Source organism: Lepidothrix coronata, unplaced genomic scaffold (assembly GCF_001604755.1).
Source record: "Lepidothrix coronata isolate B3197 unplaced genomic scaffold, Lepidothrix_coronata-1.0 Scaffold26, whole genome shotgun sequence".
Lineage (NCBI taxonomy): Eukaryota > Metazoa > Chordata > Aves > Passeriformes > Pipridae > Lepidothrix > Lepidothrix coronata.
Window position 1 is genome coordinate 4654701 of NW_016690206.1, and position 22793 is coordinate 4677493.

At 36.7% G+C, this 22793-nt stretch overlaps 1 long non-coding RNA gene across 1 annotated transcript in view; it reads left to right on the top strand.

Annotated features, from left to right (window-relative positions):
• Window positions 1–7380: 7380 nt before the first annotated feature.
• The window catches only part of LOC108494614, a 67383-nt gene continuing 51970 nt past the window's right edge, over window positions 7381–22793 (top strand). The window contains exons 1-2 of the long non-coding RNA XR_001873910.1: window positions 7381–7678; window positions 8035–8473. This is a non-coding gene — a long non-coding RNA (uncharacterized LOC108494614). The remainder of the gene's footprint in view (window positions 7679–8034; window positions 8474–22793) is intronic.

Below are 22793 nucleotides of genomic sequence, written 5' to 3' on the forward strand. Positions count from 1 at the left end.
TGCATAAATACTTTTTTGTTTTTATAAAATTAGTCTCTCGTGGTCTAGCCTTGCATATCATGTTGTTCTATAACAAATGTTGGTTTAGGTTTTTTCGTTTGTTTTTCACAAATCCCCAAAATTCTGACAAGGTACAGTAGTTCCTGATATAGTTGTTTTGTTCCTAGTATTCACACATCATGTTAGCTGCTACCTTTCTTTCAAAAGTTTTGGATGAAGGGTGTAATTGCTGATGTGTAATTTTAAGGGAATAAGAATTTGATCAATATGATGCTGAAAACTGACATTGATGCAGCAAGTGATTAGACTGCTGCTTTCATTGGAAACGTATTTTAGGTAAGAAGATTCTGGAAAATAAGACTCAGCAGATGTGATACTAGCAGGCCTATATAAATTTCATCTGGCATTTCTGTTGTCAGTGTGAAGTTTCCTTAAGTGCACAATTTCATGGTTCGCCAGTTACCGTCCTTGGCTGAATTTATTTTCAGTACTGGTGAAAAAAATTATTGGTTTACTAGTTGCTGCTCAGAGGTTATAACTCTTGACAGAAAATGCATAGTCCATTAGGATCTTAAATTTTTAATTCAGTGTTTATGTTTACTGATGGAGGCTAAATAATCTGCAGGTAGTTGCACATGAATCAGATAATTAATTACACGAGAGCGAATTGCAAAGTTTCCCTTACTTTGTTTTTCCTTATGTTAACAGCAAATAATAAACTCTTTTTCCATTATATTTCTTATTATATATATGTGGAAGTGTTCTGGGTGTTGAGCCAATCATGTTCGCCCCTGTGAAATTAACATATTACAACAGATCGGAAAAGGAGACTGGTACGTAGCTGGAAGGAGAGGCAGCCATGGCTTGAGACACCATGTGCTAGGGCTGAGGGGCCAGCGAGCCCTGCTGGGGGCCATGGTCCCCAGCCCCCCCGGCCAGGACCCGGTGTAGTGTTAAAACTGGACTGGGTGCCGTGGCCAAAGGCTGGGGGAGTTTCTCCACTGTGAGCAGCAGCAGAACACACTGAGAAGGTGGCAGGGGCAGCGCTGAGTAAAGAACTGAGATGTCCTGCAGGAGGGAGAGCCGGCAACAGAGCAAAGAAAACTCAGCAAAGACTCTTTTGGGGTAAGACTGAATTACTTTCCCAAAGACTGTTTTGGGATAAGACTGAATTACTTTCCCAAAACCCTGAGACCTTCCAGAGAGGAGGAGTGGGCTTCCAAACTTTTATGAAGTCCCAAAATGCAGCAGCAGCTAGAGAAAGAGAGAGGAACTGAAAGCTCAGAGACGTCCTGTGAGCTGGACCAGGATGACGAGACCAAGGAACGCAGGGGAAGTGGCCTCCTCTGCCACGTTTGCAGCAGAGATGGAGCAAAGGAGCTCAGTTAGAATGCTTGGGGCAAAAACTGAGCTCAGAATCCCTACACATTCTGACTTGGGGGAATGACTCCTCCCCGAGGAAGGGACTTTCACAGGATGCCTTGAACCCTGTGATGTGACTGTTGTGAGGCGAGTTTTGTCCCTGCTTTGCAGCCCACGGGAGATACCTTCAGCTGGAGCCGAAGGGCCGAGAGGGATGAGAGAAAAACCCCTGTGTTGTAATGAAGAAAGAGAGAGAGAGAGAGAGAGAGAGGGATGTTTCCATCTATGACAAATCAAAACTGCTGTCTTGAAGACAAAAGAGAGATGCTGCTGCCCTGAAAGTAGAGAAGACTTTTTTCTTCTTTCCTTCTGGACATCTATGGGGGAAAGAAGGGATTTGATCTAATGTATGTATATTGTTTTATCATAGGAGAGATAGTTAGGATTGTTGTATATAAATGTATTATAGTACTTATTGTGTTAGTAATAAATTTTTATATAATTTCCCCATGTTAATAGTTGAGTTATGTCTGAAAACCTCTCTCACACTGAAATAAATTGTGAGGAGTTTGGAAATTGGATTTTTGGGGAGTTCAAACCACGACAATATATAAGAAAATCCACTCATGATCCTTAAATAGCTCATACAGATAAAAACTGGAGGTCCATTTATTTAAAAGTAATATTTAATTATTGCAACCTTACACAATATTAGTGTCTTCTGATAGCCTTTCTGGCTCCATGAGAAACTCCTGTGGTTATTATGTGGGATTTTGCTATCCTTCAATCAAAGCTTTGTTTTGTGCATGTAGCAGAGTGTTATGAGCCCACTTGTATATATGTTTCATTTAGACAATTTTTACTTGCCATGGAAAGTAGTTGGTGGAAAATCTGATTCCTTAGCTTTTGGCTGAAGGGAATTTTTTCTCTTTTATTGTGACAATGTAGCATACATGATGTTCAGGAAACTTTTAGTGACAGTACTGATTTAAAATGTTATCTGTCAACTCTCTTGAAGATAAGTTCCCATTTTAGTGTTATCATCTGTCAAACTTGCAGCTTAGGTAAAGAAAAGAGGAGGAAAAGGTGGAGCAAAGGGAGGAGATAAAAAGAGAAAATTTATCTACTACAGAAGATCTCCCTCTCACTTTCCCCCTATATCCCCACTGTCCCTCTCTTTCTCCCCCCTTTACAGCAGATAGCTGCTGAATTAGTCTGTGAGGAGAAGAGCTCTAACAGCAATAGCATGAAGGAAAAGTGTCACAAGCCTTGAAGCTCCATAATACACTTGGCTCAGGTGCTGACAAAACTGCAGATATTGTGACATGCTAACAATAATACAATACCAGAGGAAAGATCCACTGTCCTCGAGCATTTTAAGTGTACCGTGAAGAGCTGCAGTTGAGTTTGGATGCAGCTTGCTTTAGAGTACCACAAAACTTTCTTTTTTTGCTATTCTTAATATGTTCTTTATGCATCATAATATGAACTGGTTTTTATTCTGCTTTTTATTCTTTATGTTATCCTTGAGAAGGATAGTCTGTGCTTTTGTCATAGTTACACTAACATTTCAAATCCTTTATGGAAGGATATCAATGTGTCTAACAGCATATTTGTTTCCACTAGCATTTGTTAGGATTTGAAACACTGGTAAGGGCTTAACTAGCCCTAAATACTTGGAAAAATCCTATTCATTTTCCATTCAAAAAGAATTGTGTTTAAGTGTAGTAGCTTACATCAGAGTACAGCTAAATTCAGCTTGAAAAAAATTGAAACTCATTGTGTAGTTTCAACTTCTAAGTTATTTATATTAAACTGCATAATACCTTTGATGATTAACCAAAGGATCATCTGGACACAAGTGCAAAATGTCAAGTTACAGAACTCTCTGTATCTGAACTGTAATATTGCCAGACCAGTCCTTCTCTAAATATTTTAGTTCTCTGGTTTAAGTATTCACAGTAAGACACTTATGTCTAGTACTTATCAAAACAATTTTCAGACCAGAGTTTTCAAGTTTGCTTAGAATTTGGTTAGACCAAATTTTAATTAAAAAAGAAATACAGACACGACACCTTAAAATTATGTAATGAAGTTCATTGGCTACTGTGATTCTATTATATTCTCTATTGTTTAGTCACAGAGCTGCTCAGGGAACTTTACATGAAGTGTTAAATATTATCCTTATTCACTTGTACAGCCAAGTTAGACTGAGTCATAACTTAAACTCATGGAGTTGCAGAGAAAATAACTAGGCAAATTAAGCCACGATGAAACTTCAACAGTTATTTTCTGTTTGATCTAGTTTAATTTTCACTTCTAAAATGTGAGGCAATGTAAGTGATGAACTCTTGTGTTTATACATTCATATAATTCATAGCTTTACCCATTACTCAGATTATTTGAAGCTCAGAAATAGTGTTATGATGCAGGATACGTCTCTTTCAGCTTGTGATGAGGAAATAGAAAATAGCATGATGAGGGCCTAAGTAACACAAAGAGGAAAGAGACATTCCACATTTTTGTGTTAGTGGGATTCTAGTCCACATATCTTTCCATCCTCTTTGTTACATCACTGAGCTGAGAAATATACTTTTACTTGGTGTGTCTTCTGACCAGACATTCTTCTCATAACTATCAGTAATTTTGAGAGACTTTCTATTACTGATTGTTAATGCTGCAGTTGTGGTAAGAGTACATCTAGATACTTCTTCATCTCTTTGGTCAGATTGATGGTCTTAAATTTTTGTTAATTTCTTTGAGAAACATTTATTGTGAATGGCATATATTAATATCTATAGCATGAAAGGCAGATACAATACTATCCAAATATAGGACTGAAGCTACTTACTTCCCTTGGCAGTATATTGACTTGGTTTTCACAGAGTTGGAAGGGACCCAAAAGGATCATCAAGTCCAACCCTTAGCCCTGAAAAGGACCATTCTGAAGAATCACACCATGTGCCTGAAAGTGTTGTCAAAAGGCTCCTTGAACTCTGCCAGGCTTGGTGCTGTGACCACTTCACTGAGGACCCAGTTTCAGTGCCCAGCCACCCTCTGGGTGAAAAGCCTCTTTCTAATATCTAACCTAAACCTACCCTGACACAGTTTCAGGCTATTCCCTCAGGTCCTGTCACTGATCGCCACAGAGAAGAGACCAGTGTTTGCCCCTCCTCTTTGCCTCATGAGGAAATTGTAGACTGCGATGAGGTCTCATGTCAGTCTCCTCTTCTCCAAGCTGAACAGATCAAGTGACCTCAGCCACTCCTCATAAGACTTCTCCTGTAGATCCTTCACATCTTTACTGCTCTTCTTTGGACACTCTCCAACAGCTAAATATCTTTTTAATATTGTGGTGCCCAAAACTGCACACAATATTCAAGGTGAGGCCACAAAAGTGCAGAGCAGAGAGAGACAATCACCTCCCTTGACTGGCTGGCAATGCTTTACCTGATGCCCCCCAGGACACGGTTGGCCCTCCTGGCTGCCAGGGCACTGCTGACTCATATTCAACCTGCCATCAACCAGGACCCCCAGGTCCCTTTCCATGGCACTGCTTTCCAGCATCTCATTCCCCAGTCTGTTCATACATCCAGGGTTGCTTTGTTGTGTGTGTTTGATTCCGTGATGTTGGGGTTTTTTCTTGTTTTTTTCTTTCTTTTCTTGTTTGTTTTGCTTGGTTGGTAGGGGTTTTTTTCTGGTTTGTGAATTTCGGGGTTTTTTTCACCATAAGTGGAAATTAGATTATTCCAAGAACTGAGATTTCTGCCAAACTTAGGCAAGGAACAAGATTACTGTTTCTCTTGATTGTCAGTCCACAAGGACGACTGACAGTTTTGCAGACCCATAATTTGTGCCCTCTATAGCAAACTGTGCCAAATAAGAACAGTCAAGGGACTATGAACCACTGGACCTTCAGAAATTCAGGTAAGTCAAAGAAGCTTAGGATAATCCAGAGGAAGCCTTACCAAAGCTCTGCTACCTTTGAAGATTGTCTATCATTGAGCCATATGGATTTGATATAAAATAGAAGCTTTATTTTCTGGATTTTTTTCTGAGTCATTCATCTAAGTCCAAGTTCAGTTAAGTAACTATAATTTCGATTTTTTTAAAAAAAAAGTTTGATATTAAACATATTAAAGTTTTCTTTTGCCATTTGTATGCCAGGGACAGCAAGAAGAAAAACCTGTAAAGAATGGAAGCTTTCATCTAATGTGAACCTCTGTTTCTTCTGTTAAAACTTGAATAGGAGAAAATTAACTTACTTCTTCCTCCAGATTTTGATAGTCAGATTGGATGATGCGTAGCTTTTGTAGCTTACACTTGAATTAATTGAACCTTTGAAATGGAAATTTGAAAGCAAACCTGTATATTATTTAGGAAATATAAATTCTGTTTTAAAAGTAACAATATTTTTTTAAGAAGGTTGGAGTACCTCAGAGTTTAACAGAATGTGAGAAATAGCAATGTATCAAGATGTATACCAGGGAAAATAAGTATTCCAATTGTACCACAAATGACCTATTGCCATTTCTCTTGATGACTGTTGTATATAGAGAGTTCACTGCATTTTTCATTTCACACAATTTATTTTGATTGCTTATTCTGATAAGTGATTAGAGTTTTGTGGTTTTGTTTTTTTTTTTTTTTTTATAGAAGGAATATAAATTAATGTCCTGTATGTCTAAAGAATGTATGCGGTTCTAAATAACAACTCTGTGCTAAAAAAGTCAATGCAACAATACCTGCATAATCTTAAAATGTATATATGTTTAAATGTAAGGGTATGTGCAAGAGACAAATTGAATATATATATATATATGTATATGCATATAGGTATATATACTCGTGAGCACTTCTGTTACAGCAGACTTCTCCCAGTCCCTCTTCTCAGTGTTCTTGAATCTGGAGTGGAAGACTGCAATAATAATAGTGCTTTAATACAATTACTTGGATTTAATTCCTTCTTTAAGACATGTAAGGTTTCTAAGCAAAATGAATACATTTATACTGAGGACACTGCAGCCTCTGCTAATTTAAAAAGAGAAATAAAGTCAACACAAGAATAAGTTTCTTTTGCATTGGGCCACTGGAATTACCTCATTACTGCCTAGATTTTCTGCTTTTATTAAAGATTAAAACTGTGCTCTGGTCTTCCTTTCACTGTGTGGCAGCCCCTGTCAAATTCTGTAGTCGTTCTAACCAATTTGGTCATCTGTTTCAGAAGCTAAATGTGGTACTTATTCTTTGCATGGCAGGCCTGCACCTGCAATGTGTGCACACCTGCAGCATTTTCTTACAAATCTAGGCTAAATAAACATATTGAAAGAAAAAATTAAAAAAGTGACACCTGTAAAATCAGTTTTATGACAGAGAAATCTAAAACATAGTTCCTCGTCTCTTGATTAGCTGTTTTTTCTATACCTATGGCTTCCCTGGAAGAACTGCTGGATGAATGGATGGCTGTCCACATCACTGTACGTACACACTCTTCCTGGTTAATTCCAAGTTTTGGAGCATGAATTCTGCATAATGTAAATCTCAGTGCTGATTCCCCTCAATATCCAGACTGAAGGATGTATTAGAGCACCCTACAACTTCAATGCTCCTATCTCTCCTTCTCAACGCTAAGCCCATGTAAATCGAATTCTTCTCTTACTGCACAGTGGCAAAGCACCAAGATCCAAGTGTATATCCTGAGTGCACTGTGATTTTTATTTTTTTTCCTAATAGGAGTGAGACCCAATTGTTTACCAGACTGAGACATTTTCTCTTGATCACATTCTGATCACAGGAGAAAGGATAGCAAGGCATGTGTTCCCGCTGGTTGAAGAAAAGGCACCTCTTGTTCCACTGGAATGTTGTGGCAGTTAGACACGGACCCACCAGACTGAGTGCAAGCTGGCAAATCGTTTATTAACGGTCAAGCACACGTTTTTAGACTCCTCGATTACATAAGAGTTACATAATCATAGATCACGTGCTATTTCCCCAACGATCATTCTCGAATCCCTCCAGTGGGCATGAGCAGTCGAGCAGTCTCTCCCTGGGCCTGCTGCAGAGACTACATTTCCCATCCTTCCTTGCGATAAGCTTCCTGTAACGTGTAAACCCTTTCCCAAAAAATGTTAACAGCTGAGTTAACATTGTAATTTATTCTTCTTCTATCCTCAGTGCTTGCTCTGTCCTTCCACTGCTGTTTTGGATCTTATCCCTTTTGCCTTTAAGTTGAATTATTTTTTCTCTGTGTAGCTTCAGTGCCACTGCTGCAATCATGAAACTTTGAACAGAAGAAGAAAAAAGTAAAGGTTTGGAGGTAAATGTGATATAACAAAGAGCAGGGGCTTTCTCCAGGTGAATATAAGATACACCTTCTTTATTTAACCCTCAGTAGAAAATTTTACATGATTATGTTTTAAATTAGAAGCAGTAAAGTAATGCAGGTTATTAAGAAGGAGGACAAAGTATCAGCTAATGCAACTATTCACGCTGAAAGAAGAAATATCAAATGAAGGAAAATCATTAGTGTTTCTCAAAGGTCATTGGGAGTAATTTTCTTAAATGTTTTCATTAATGACCCTTACATTAATAGCAGGGAAACATTTTCAGCATAATTAGATTCTGTGTCACTAATTTTTTGTTTTCATTGTTCTTATTCCTGTTGTCATTTAGGTTTCTTCCATTGAGAGTTTCTGTTCTGGAAATGAGTGACTAAGGGAAGGTCTGAGTATACTGGTACAGCTATAAACTCTCATTGTGATGCATTTGCAAAAAGGGCAAAATGCAATTAGAACTATGTTACATTGAAAAGAAAAAAAAGATAATTGCTGTTATTAAGATCTTGATAAAACGAATTCTAAAAAATTATGTTCAGGAAGAAAGAGGAAAGAGAAACTAGAACTTGAGCAGCTGCAAGTGCAGAACACTGTCAAGGAAACTGAGAACCAGCAAACGACCTTCAGTGGAAAAGACTTGAATTGTTTACTCTAGCAAACCAGAACTAAACATCTCTTCCTAAGAAGAGATGTTAGTGAAATTCGCAAACATATCAAACACAAATGCAAGGAAGAAAAGGCCTATCTGTCTAAAGGGCCATGCTGACACCCAATAAGTGAGTATTAATTTACCCTGAATAACTTTAATTTGTAAACTGGAAGATTACTAGCTGTTTAAAAAAAGAAATTCTGGAATTTTCCTCTACCAAAAAAAATTATTAGGAGGAAAGCTGTGATTTTTTTCCTTTTTTTTTTTTTTAAATTTGGAGGTATCTTAGACTGCGTAAGGGATTTATATAACACAGTGTTTTCCAAAGCAAAGGACTTTGCTTAGGAGCCTGAGACTCAGTGATCTTTTGATGATGGTCTTACTCTTAGCTTCAGTAGTGTGAGTAGGCAAAAGAACAGCTATTTAGAAAGTTTTAGACAGGGAAAGGGATTTTAATAAGAATATTTAAGTGTTCTAATTATCTGGGAACAACATTAGAGAATAGAATTTCAATTTATGAAATAAATTCCCATGCACATCAACCAACAGTTTCAGAAATACGCAAGTCATTTCTGCAAAGAGGGTATAGCACCTTCAATAATTTACATTGCTATTGAAAATGTTTTCTTTGTGATATTCTTGCTCTGTACAGCAACAGTGATTCATGGAGGCCTATGGTATCCTTTTACTTATAAACCAAAAGAAGTTAAAACATTTCCAAATTTGAAGCTTCATTGCTAACAATTGTATGTGTGTCCTCTGACTGTGCATGGCATACTGCTAAGCACTTATCCCTGGCAGGCAGTGTTGTGCTTTAAGAATAACTGCTCTTGTTGCTGATCCATACATTGGGCATATCAGGCTTTGAGTCACTATGCATTGGGTTATCTTGTCTTGCAGAGTCCTTGAGGGACTGTTCAGTTAGCAGGATTTAAGAATGCTTTGCAGTATGGAGAAAGTAATCTAGGTGGTAGCGTAGCTGGAATGCATCGGGCGTACAGCAGTGGTATTTTAACCTAAGTGGGTTAAAATCAAAGCAGGAGAGTGCAATGCTGTTGATTGAAAGTAGAAATAATAGGAAATGTTAGACAAAACTTTGAAGTCAGTTCCAAAGATTGTTTGAAGCCAGAGGACAGAGGTTATCTGTGCCTGGATATTGAAAGGGATGGAAATAAGTGTTGGTTGTGTATTTTCTTGACACTTTCCTCCTGAAGGCCCCAAGGAACCATCTGAACACAGAAATGAGGCTTCCACGGCCACTTTTGAAACTCATCTCACTAACTTTATTGACACTTTCTTTCCATTATAAGTGTTGGTCTTTTTGTCTCTCGCTGGACACCCTTTCTTCCCTTCAGGTCATACTACTGGGCTCCTCACTACTTGCCCTTCATCTGTCACTTTTGCTGTTTCTTGTTACTGTATAATTTTTTCTACTCATTTTGCTCATCTTCAAAGACAGCACAGAATGGACTGAAACTGAGGAACATTGTAGAAAGTATACCAGATTTTTTCTTCAAGCTCTTTGCCTTACAGACAAGATCTTCACAGATGTGTTGACACTGATAGGTGTGGAGTTCCACCAAAGACCAACTTCACTGATCAAAGATGATACCAGTAACAAGGCAGCTTAGTCAGAAATCCTTTGGTTAACATGGTCTGAGCATCTATAACTTCTTGGGTTACTTTAGTGGCATCGCTGGGACAGCTTCCTAATGAAACTGGATTCTTCAGCATGCAGAGGTGACATTTTGATTAGTCTTGAGTTTCATAAGGCATATTTTTCCAGTGATATTTTAGGCAACTTATTGTGTAGATGGAGCAAGATAGTATGAAGACATGGAGGCTTAATGATGATTTGCAAAGGAGAAAGTTCTTTTAGGACACAATTTTTTAACCCTCTATTTCCTTTTTTTTTTTAATGCTTTGTTCTTGAACCAAGTGAAATTTCACTGCTGTAGTACAGAAAGTAAAATGTATCTTTGTTCTGTGTTTAGTTTTTTAATTTGAAATTGAAAGTTTAATTTTTATTTTTAAATATCATAGTGATTTCCAAATATAGAAATGGAGCAAGTACATATGAAAAAGGATAGTACTGGAAAAGCTTACATTCTTCAGTTTTTTAAAAAAAATTTAATAGACTAGATACAGAGGCAGATGGCAACTCAGCAGTTCAAGCAGGTGTTATATTTTGTCTCTCATCTGCCTGTTGCTGGAAAGGAACTACTCTTCTTCTTTCGGTCTTGCCAAATCGTAGTAATTCTTCAGCATCAACTTCGCACCTTTTACCTGCTCTTCAGGAGTTTTCAAAAGTCATTCAAACAATCTTTTATGTTAATTTTTAACTTTAGTTCATGTTTAACTTAAAGGAGGCTATAGCTTCTTTACCCTGCTCAAGGGAAAGCTAATCAGTGCAAAGTCCACATTCTAGTGCATGCATTCATTACTATTTAATTCTAATGGTTTGTCCCTGAGTCCTTAATATTTTTGGTGAAAATTATTATACCCTGTGATTACGTGGTGTGGAATTCCAGCATATGAACTGTCATCCATTTATTGTGATTTTCCTTATTTTATACCTTGAGAAAGAATGGGAATGGATGGAAAAACATCCCTATCTGTAGCATAGTCATAATTTCTTAGGACTCAGCAGTGTTAACCAGGGAGACTAAGAATTAAGAGCTTTATTTTCCATGTGACTGTTTCATCCTTGCCCAGTCAAGCATCTTGCTGCAGCTATGTTGGATGCATGGGAGCCTATGCTGAAGCTCAGCCTTGGATAGCTAAAGGCACTGTGTCTTAAAGCTTGCAGCATACCTCAGGGGAGGAGGGAGCTGCTTCATCCATTTATTCCTTTCTCTTTCTCTCCTACAAACTAAATAAAATTTGTTTCCATAGGTATGAACACTCCCTAAATGAGACAATCATTAAAGCCTCATGCTTTCGCTGAGTTTATCTGTTTTATAGCAAAGTTAAGAATGAAGGATGGAGGAACACCCAGGAGTCCATTAGGTATTTTTTTGGCGATGTCTGAGTGAGGCACTGTGATCCGTCTCATCCCTTCTGCAATAATTCAGCCTCCTCTCAGCACAATCAGTTTCTGTTGATCTTGACCCTAAATTAAGCTCAGCTGATTAGAGCATGGTGCTAATAACGCCAAGGTTGCAGGCTTAATCCCTGTATGAGCCATTCACTTAAAAGTTGGACTCAGTGTTCCACGTGGGTCCCTTCCAATTCAGAATATTCTGTAGCTTCTGTAACCTCGTATTTCAATGTAATAAATTTCTGGAGTTTACATGAATATAGCTTAGTGGTGCAACATTTTTCTAACATTTTGTTTAAAAATTCTGTGTCTATATATATGTAAACAGAAATTTGCACATTGCACTGTCAGCATCATAAACATCTGTTTCTGACTTAGTGACATTCAAATGGTTGCCAAATAATTCTTTTTTTATTTTTTTAAAGAAAAGTTATTAAGGGAACAAACTAGTAGTTGATACAGTTCCAACTGTATCCAGCTACTATACTCTGGAGTTTGAACTGAACTATTTATTATTAAATTATCTCATTATGTTCCCAATTTGTTTTGGAGTTCTCACACTAAATCAGATATTGAGACATCTGTTACTTGCTGATCTGATCTACTAATGTAGTTTTGATTTCTGTTAGCTCTTACATGGTGTAGAATTTCTTTTGTTAGCTGAATAAGTAGATATCAGCAATCATAAAGATCTAAAATGGTTTCACAATGTCGGAGGTGCTATTTAGCTAGAAAAATTACTATTTCAATTAAAAATTCTATGATAATGCAGTTTCATATCTCTTAAGACATTTTTTTTTGAGCTTCAATATAATTGAGTAGAGATTGATTCAGCATATTTTTTATTTGAAAAAAGCACCTTTATTACCAGGATCTCATAATAACACATTTAGTCATAGTTAGTAAATGAACATTGCTTCTTTACTATCAATTCAATTGTCCTATTTAAGACTCAAACAAAATATTTCAAAATTCCAGTGGACAGAACCATCACGACAAACTTGGCCGAAATGCATAAATGGTCACAGAAACTTACTAATGTTTTCATTAAATGAATACTCTTGTGTAGCTCAAACTAATGAGTTAATTGCATCCAATCCAAAGGTGAAAGTTATCTGTTTTGGTGATGTGAACCAACTTTCAGTTCTTTCAGCTGAATGTTGTAATTTCTGTTCTTTTAAATTTATGTTTAATAAGCTACTTAATGGAAGGATATTTTTACAGGACAGGCAAAGATGAGGCACAGATAAATTTCAGCATGCATACAAGAAAGAGAAGCAGCAGAATGGGTGGGCTAGGCAGCAGCATTCAGCTTTGGCGAGGAATGTTTCAGCTGGAAATCCTGCTGGGGGAATTTTGTAAATGCAGCTGTGGTGTGTATGTCATCAGCGGAAATCAGTCAAAACCTCAGAGCAAATGTTCAGAATTTATCAAATCACGTCGAACTTTAAAGTGCGTCTTAGGATCTTATATTCAAGCTTAATGTGGCTTTAAACTGGGTATTTTGGGGGCTGATAGCAGTATATCCATATTGTGCAGTAACCTGTGTCTTTGAATTATTTTGAATACCAACGTTTCCATAGGAATGTGTCATCTGCCCTTGCTGGTCAACAAACCACTGTACATCTACTGTGTGGAGTGATGTGTGTTGGCATAGTAAAGTTTGTTTCCTAATTCAGGCCTAAAAGTGTTTGTAAAGACAAAACACTTCTTATTTTGCATTTTAACTGTGTCTTTTTAAATTTAAATTACTAGTATCTCCTAGGAAGAACCTGGAAGCTTGGTAGGGCTTGTTAGTGGTTTCAAAAAGAACTATTTAGAATAAAGGTAGATACTGTCAATTATTTTTCATTTATCTAAAGGGTAAATAGTATTTTCTCTACTAAAGAAAGTTCTTCACTCAATTTGTAAAATAAAACTTATTTTAACTTTGCTTTTAGACTTATATAGCATAGCAATTATTCTTGGGTAAACGGTCTTAAAAAACAGACTATGGTGAAGTATAAACAAAAGTCAGAACACCCCCAGACAAAGATTTATTATTTATTTTATTTTGTTTGTCCTTTCTGTTTTAGGAATAATAATCGGCTATAAAATCTGAGGAAAAGTGAAGAAATAAACCTTCCTTTCTCTTTGCATAATATGATTGCTTTGTCTTGATTTATGCATGAGCTATTCTTTTTGCCTGTTTCTAATATGAATAAATATTTCATGCAAAGATTTAGTATCTCATTTTATTTGAATTCAAAGAAGTTAAAAATTCAGTGTCTATGTAGGTATATATATTTTAAAATTTTAAATTCTTGTCATTTAAGCTGTTAAATTAAGTCACTGAAAACTCGGCATTGTACAAAGATATAAAAGATTCAGATATGCAAGTCAGTGGCAAACTACTGAAAAAAACTAATCTGTGACCAAATTTGGAGTTTATTAAATATGAATAACTGATGTTTCCTATATTATTTATATGAGAATTCTAATGTAAATGGAACACTAGGGATTTACTTTTAAATAGGGCCTAAAAATGATACAAGGTGCTCATAATTTAAACTTTCTACCAGTGTTTTCTCAGCAACTGCTAAGAAAAATAAAAAATATTGCTTATATCTTTCTTTTTAAGATTATATCACAGACAGTAGGCTTTCTGAAATGTGTTGATTTGATGCCTTTTGGAAGGATTTACTGCAATATCAAATAATTTAGGAATTCTGCCATTCTAATTAGTGGCATTTTACATCCGTTTTGTTCTTGCAGTGCGTAAGGGAAGGAGCACACTGACGGATGCTTAGGTCCCATGGGATATAATTTGGGCCACCTGGTCTTTGAGCTAGAATCCAGAATCCTGTGCTGAGCCCTTGGGCTCAGAGTGAAATCTGGGATTAAGACACCTCAAAATGTGATGTATAACAGCTGGGATGCTCATGGAGCAGCTTGCTTAGTCTTCATACTGCCTTTGGAAGACAAGAGCGGTAAATTACTTGTCTAGAGCAGTGGTTGCTGCTATCTTCAATGGAGAGAGTTTGTATATAGGCCTAGAAAACTGTGAGCACACTTTAGTATTCTCTTTATCTGGAGAAGATTAAAAATTAGGTTATGCTATGTATTTGTTTTGTTGCTCTTGATTCCTCAGACCTTCCTTTATTTTGTACTAATTATTGGTTATGCTGCAAAGACAGTTCCAGGTTATGATTCCATTTCTCCATAAACATGTTTCCAGCTCTCTGTGGAGTTTGGTGTTACCCCTTTTAACAAAATTCTCCCAAGTTTTCTAAAACGTGCTATTTTTCCCACAAAGTAAAATGTAGTATGTAAGATTGTTGTTATGGTGCTTTTGTCTTACAATATATATTACTAATTTCTGGGGGAAAAAATGGCATGTCTGAGTAAATGTTCTATATTGACGTGGATGATTCAGAGCTCCAGAAACCACCTAGAATCCTAGGCAAGAACACACAGAAAGTGCCCCAGGAAGTAAGGAGTTAAACTTAATGTTCAGAGGAAAATATTGTGTGTGTTTCTGAACTAGGTTACAGGGTAGCATTGAAAGTGTTAATATGTAATGTTACTTCCAACTGTACAAAATGTCATTTAAATGCCGAAATACAGTGCAAGACCTGCAGAAGTGCATATGGGAGCATCATGAATAGCAAATGAATCTATTTTGATCCTTGATGGATGTTTCAATGAATAACAAATGAGTTCTCAGTGATTGGACACAAAAGTGTTAGTGATGGGGTTTTTTCCCCTAGCATAATAAAGGAATCATCTGAAAGTATTGGTACGTGGCAGACTGTGTTTAGTTGCCTCAGTACTGATGGTTGGGTTGTCACCTTTTCTTTAACTGTGCTTCCTGGTATTTTATAAAGAAACAACCCTTTGTGTTCTTTCAAGATCTTATTTAATTATTATTTTTTTATTTGATAGAAAGGAATTAACTTATATTTGCAAAATATATGTTAAGTATACATTTAATATGCATGCATTAAAATACTTTCCAAAAGTCTCAATTCCATCAAACCTTATTAAAACTTAAATTATACATTCAGACCTTTCATTTTGAAATACTAGGGAATAATTCTCTTATCACCAACCCCTTGAATAAAACAAAAATGAGAGTGCTTGGTTTATTTTTCAAAATAGAGAGAGATGGTAAAGACACAGAATTTTGTTCTCAGACCTCAAACTGTTTCATTAATATAGAAAAAAATATAGCTCAGAGCACTGTCTGAAGGTTTACTGCCTAATAGCCAGGTATTTCAGTGTAGCACAGAAATCTGTGACTGCTATGTGGTGATTCTTGTTAGAAATGGCACCTTTTTTTTTTGTTCTCTTCTTATTGCCAAATAGAATGACTTGGCTTGTACTTGTGCTTGCTGTCAGATTGGCAAATACAAATCCTTGCTTATAGAATTTGCTAGGTGTTTATATGGAACTTGGTTAGTATACCAAATTGATGCTTTTTAAATTATTTCTTCAAATAGTTCATTTCAATTTTTTTTGTTTCACTTTTTAAGGCATATTCTTCACAAGCAATTTGCTGTTGTGTTTTCATAATCACTATAAATCAAGAGTTGTTTGGCTTGCTTGCTAGTTTTTGAAGGTGCATATCAAGAAATAGCTTTTGGCTAGCCAGTTGCATGCTATTTTTCTCACCATGGACACACATTTATTTTGTTTTACTGTTGAAGAGAAAAAATGATAATATACCTAAAACTGAACATATATAAAATTAGCAGCAGCAGTGGAGAATGTTATCCTGTTTTCTTCTAGTTATATTCTTTATATAGTCGCATAGTAGTTGGAAATTAAATGCTATCTCTTCCATTAACCAGTGATTCAATATTAATTAATTATCTTTGACACATAGATCTAATGTTATTTTCAAAATAATCATTTGCACTAAGGGACTATTTTTGTAAGTCAAAGGTTTTACGGAACTGGTTTGGTCATTTTGCTGTCCAGGTGCAAAATTCAGCTGCAGCAACATCCCTTAATTGCCAAGCAACCAAGAGGAAAACATCTGCTAGTTATGAATATGTTCTGAATTGGTAATCATAACAGAATAATGCCATGCCTGTTCAGCTGAAGAGTAAGTCAGAAGGCTAAAGGCTGTTGCATGTCACTCACGTTCACCTTGGCTTATGACTGTCTGTAAATTTGTTACCCATTCTGTCTCAATAAGACACAACATATAAAATAATTAAAGGGATATAAATTTAAATATTGGCAGATGTAAGAAAAGCATACAGATATATTTTATGCACTCTTTTTATGAATTCATGAATTTTCATGCTCAAAATTACTATTTTCTATGAGTAGATAGCCAATATAATACAGTGTGTGTTGACTGTACATTAAAGGCTCATGACATTTCCAGAGGAATGAGTTCTACATTATTAGATCTACTGAATTTCTTTTTGCAAATACAGGGACCTATTATTATCTTCTGGTAGTTAGCTGTATTTTCACTGTAGTCAAGGTAATTACATCATATTAAAATTAGTTTGAAAACAGTCAGTTCCGCTGAGTAAAGGAGCTGATGGCATCAAGATGCATGTACTGAACTTTTAGACTTTTCCTCTGCCATGAGAAGAGAGTTGATGTAATTCCAGTATCCTGAACTCACCTCATTCCCCCACATTCTGACATAATGCATGAGTATAACATGTGCTGTGTAGTAAGTTTCTTCTTTGTACAGAAGATATATACAGACTCAGTGTAACTTTTATCACGGTTCTTGTATCTTATGTACTTGTGTTGAATGCAAATAGGGAGTAAATCTAATTTAAAGTAAGACCCTTCCTGTTTTGGACTTCGAAATGTCTTCAACAGGAAAAAGCATGTGCGAGAAAAGCCAGCAAGACATTTTACAGCAGTGTTTGTACAAAATGCCTTTAAACTTGCTGAGTTTTGCCCACTTGCTCTGAATTGGCAGCATGGCTGTGTAGAAGTTTATTTGATACACCAAGGAAATCTAGTCCTACTCCTTTGACTGTTTTCCACCTCTATCGCCATTAATTCACCCAAACACAAGCTCATAAGAGATTTGTTCATTGTTTTCCACTCAGGGAGATCTGACATTTGCTGTCTCTTTGTGGTATCTGATGCTTCATGGGCTTCTGCTTTCTTCTGTGGTTTAACCATCAGGATTTACTATGTCCCTGCTTCCGTGCTGACATACAAGTTTCATACTTTGCTGCATGAAGTCTCAAATTTGTACAAGGGAACTGTTGTAGTTAAACATAAAGAAACATCGACAGACTTGACTATGGCATAGTCTGAAGGAATATGTGCCATTTGGGAGCAATATTCAGGTTCTTCTATGTTGGAATCATAAAAATTCTTCTAATACCAGTTTTCATTGATATCTCCAGCTGTCCTTTTCTAACATACTTGAGTATCAAATTAAATAAGAAGCTCCCAGGTATTCTAATTTGCTGGTCCCTTTACCTGATTTCCTTCATTAGCAGGATGGACATGTTCTATAGGTGACATAGCCAAAATCAGTAAAGACAGGAACTTGTTTCCAGTTGGTAACACCGGTATGTCTCTATGGCAATATAAACATTTGGCATACTTTCAGGAAGCCTATGGAAATTTGAAAGCTTTTGCTTCACTAAGGTGATCAGATCAAGGAAAATTGTAGTGTCCACAAAGTCATAAAAAAGAGGTAAAACTATAAGCAAAATGCAAACCTGACTGGCATTTTCTCCATTATCCCTTGCCTAAGAAAAAAAATCTCTAGTCACTAATGACAAGCTATTAAGAAAATCGAGGTGTAGCCCTGGAGAGGGCCAAACTGGCCTTTGTAAACAGTAAAATATCTTGATAGTGGGTAAGGACCGGGATCAGGACTTTCGAGAGGCAGAGGGCAAACTCTGGTGTTTGAGGGATCCATGAATTGATCCATGAATGGGGGGTCCTGTGGATCCAGAGAGTGAGGGCATTTATTTTCTCTAGTGAGCTTCAGCCTGGACAGCTAGGGAGGAGGAAGAGGACTCGATTTTCTGTACTCAGGTTTTATGCAGGTTCTGGTGGTGTTATAAGCAGCACCCTGTGTAGCCATCTGTACCAGTGTCCTCTCTGTGTGTTTGACCATGATACGCACACAGCTTTTTTTCTGGTTGAACCATGCAACATGGAAAGCGTCAGCTGCGTTGTTTGGTGTGGGAAAAAGAAACCTCTGAATGGCTGGCTAGGTTCTTGCAGCTAGACAAGAGGGTTTCTCATCTCCTGGAGTCTGCTGGACCACATCCCTGGACTCACTCTGCTAAATTTTGCACATGGTCACTCACTCATGCAGTTATGATTCAAGTTCCTGTCACCATCTACAGCTCAATAACAAATATTTACATTCCTGTGGATGATGTTTTATAATATCAAAAAAAAACTGAAAAGCATTTGATGCAGTGAAACGAAAAAATTAAAAGTTAATGAAATACAGTAAAACATAGTTACATTGAAATTTCTGTGAAAGAGACAAAATTATGTGATTTAAGTTGGTTATTGACACATTTGATAAAATAAGCAGCAGCTCTGGTACATCCTACGACAGGCCAGACGAGGAATAGCCAGATGCTCACAAGATTCCAGATCTTTTAAATTTATTTTAGTGCTTTTGTGTTTATAGTACAGGTTTTGGGTACTGTCTTGAATAGAAGAATATTACTCATGTAATTTAAGTGACAGCTGAGTGATTGTTTGTTTAACCATTTTTGAACAGCTTCCAAGTTTTGAGAGAAAGAATTGTGTATTTCTGAAGGATTATATAACTGTACAAGCTGTTGGTACTCAGTTAATTAATACCTTAGAGATGTGGCTATAACATCTGATAAATTAAATTTATGTCATTAGGTTTTGTAGTATGAAAGGCAGTGTACCATACTGAATCAACCTCTGACAAAGGATAATTATCAATAGTGCAGATATTTAATGTAGCTATTCAACAAATGCAGCCTTTGTACATGATCAAGAGTTCTACATTTCTTGCATGGATGCACATCTATCTCTTTGTATGTTCTTTGTGTATAGCTGCTGAATTTTGGCTTTGGTATTTGAAAGCCATTAAGTGCTTTTTTAGCTACAGATTTTATCTATTTTATTCCAGTTGCCTGAGTCTGACTGACTGATTTAACTGGCCAGTATGAAACTCGCTGCAATTTCTGAGTGAATATAGAACTCCCAAGTAGGTTTGGATAACTCTTTCGATGTTTAAAGTTCACTGATCTGAGCATTCATTTCATTTGGTTTCTATTATTTAAATGTTCAGAGGAAGCAAATCCCAGAGTTGGAAAATATGGTCAAGTGAAAAATTTTCAGATTAGATGAGTATCTGTGAGTGCTTTGAAGATTATTTTTTTCTTGTATCCCAGTTTTGTTCGCTGTCCACTGTTTGCTGGGGCGTGCTGCTTTAAGCCACTTTGCTCCTCCCATTATCACATAGCTACAGTGTTGCTTTCTCACACCCTGTGAATTGTTTACATTGACTCTGTTTCAGGCTTTTTCCAAAAGAATGTTTCCAGGAAAAAAAAAGGTTTTGCAGCTCAGAGCAATGAAGGGCTGCATCAGGTCTACAGTTATTTCCTTCTAAAGTCCCTAGTGACTAGCACAGGGGTGGAACTTGGATAAGTACTAATTTTCAGAGCCTGTGAGGGAATATCTCTGTAGCTTACCAGTCTGATGCTTCCAGGCTGCTCCTGGCTTCCTCTGGGGCCCACAGGCATTTTGTGTAAAGCCCACTGGCGCCTGTAAGTTAGAGCAAGTTTCTGCTCGCAAAAGGCTTCTGGGATGAATATACATGATTATACATCCAGATATCTCTGGACAAGATAGTATGCAATTTTGTAAGTTCGTGAAATGAATTCTCTTTAAATACACTTTCAAGTTTATTTTATTTGCCTTTTACTGCAGTCAGCAGCCAAACCCTCACAGATGCTCACTCCCCTCCTCTGCTCTGAGATGGGAAGAATGTATAAGATGGCAAGAAGGCTCATCCATCAAGATAAAGACAGTTTAATGGGTGAAGTAAAATCTGGACACACCAAGCAAAGCAAAGTAGGAATTCACTCAATATTTCCCATCATCTGGCAAATGTCCAGCCACCATTTGGGAGGCAGGGCCTCGGCATTCATAAAGCTAACTTGGGAAGACAAATGTCATAACCACCACCACCTTCCCTTCTTCCTTTTTTCCTTGAGCTTTTACTGCTAAGCATGGCATGACGTGACACGGAATATGGCATGGGTCAATTTGGGTCCGTTGTCCTGAGTATGTCCCCTCCCAAGCTCTTGCTCACCCTCAGTCTACTCACAGAGAGGGCAGAGTGGGAAACAGAAAAAGCCTTGACACGGTGCAGACAGTGCTCAGCAATAGCTAAAACACTGGTGTGTTATTGAGGTTGGTTTAGTTACAGGTCCAAAGCATGGCACCATGTGGGCTGCTGTGAAGAAAGTTAACCCCATACTATTCAGACCCAGTTCAAATTTAATGATCAGATTTTCATCATTAGAGTCTACTACCCCTCTGTGATAAGCAATTACATTTTATGCAAGGCCTGTGAAGTACAAATACTGGCAGATAAAGCAAGTAAACTCTTTCACTGGAAAAGGTACAATTCTAACCCATGTCTTGGGATTATCATCAGGTATGTAGTGTTTGGATAAGAGAAGGTACTTGTTAAAAACTAGCAAATATTATTTCCACACTTTCAGCAGAACTAAGGTCGGAAAGTCGTTGGATAATGCTGAGTTTTATTAGTCATCACACTCAATTTGAAGTGTTTTTTTTTTTTTAAATAGCAATAGGTATACAAAACATTTTGTTTTGTGCTTCTGTCCACCTAGGAGCTGTATGCATCATTCAGCAACTCCTACTTTGTAAAGCCCATAGTTGTTTTAGATAAATATTAAACTGTGTTCTGCATTTCCTGCACTGAGTTACAGGAGTATCACAGGAAAAATGCAAACAACAGTTAAAATTCACTTACCATATGTAACAGACACCGACACTAATGTTTTGTGGAGATTGTACTTTTGTATATGGCAGTTCTACCTGAACTCCAACAATTCTTTTGGGTAATATTTGGATGAAGGTAACTCAGAAACCTGCTTTCATACAAATGAAATGAAACCTCCTATAGCCAATTTTGCAACTAGTCATGGGAAAGTCATAAAAATGGGACTATTCTTGAACCTGTAGGAGGACAAGTATCAATGACTATACTGTGAATTTACTTTCTGTCAACAGGTTATTCATGTGAAACATTGCCATTTTGAAGCTTGCAGAATTTTTTCTTGACATTGAGAGAAACTTAAAAGTTTCATTTCACCTTGTTGTCTGGAAAGATTTTTTAGTGGCTTGTTTCAGCTGAGTAGTTTCAGTTTTATATGGAAGGTCTAGAGCACAGAGTGCTACATTTATATCTCCTTAAAAAAAAATTCTTAAATTTGTGAGCAGTCATAAAGAAAGAATTTTAAAAGTTGGTTTAGTTTTCCAAATTTCCTGAAAAGAGGTTTCTGGTGTAAAGGTGATACCTAGACACTCAGGCAGCATTTAAAAATGTGAAGTCTGATAAGAAACATGTTGACAGTGGTTGCTGTGATTATATGGACACTGTAATTTGATGTAAATATAAAGTATAAATCCCCTGTGCATGTCAAATTTAATTTTTTGCATAGATCATGTGTACAGGTCATATACATATTGAAGATAATAGCACCTACTCTGTCCAAATAAAATCCTGAACACAGGAAATTTATTGAGTTTTTTCAAATAAACTTCATAGCCTTTGAAAGTTCAAGAAAAAATAATCTGTCATGTGCTTAGTCCCATCTGTTTACACAATTCAGAGAAATTCAGGAAAAGGAGACAAGTTTGAAAAGTTTGCAATAATAAAAAAAATAATAATGAAATGCTTATGAATTATACATGGAAAACAAGATATGGAGATACTCTAAAACTAGAATACAGTCCAACCAGAAAATGGTATTTCACTGGAAGGGGATTTTCAGAGACAAGATAAAGAAGAGAGACAGGTACAACTTGGTTCTAGTTTTTTCCTGTCTAAGACTAAAGTGGTCCTGACTAAAACATCAAAATATAGAGAGATGAAGAGAAGTGGAGGTACAAAGGAGGGCTAATGGTGGGAAAAAAAAAAGTAATAAACCACAGAGCAAGAGAAATAATGGGTTTTATTCTACTTCTAACCTCGGTAACAAGTAAGCGTTCCTTTCACAGAGTATCTTGCATTAGATTTGCATCAAAACGGAAGTTGGCCTCTGGGTAGTTTGTTTCTTGTGCATTTTACTTTAAAATCACATACCAAAAAACTAAATGAAAAGTATTCCATCTTGTTTCATTTGGACATACCAAGGTGGTTTATTAGCCTAATATGGATATGAATGGCTAA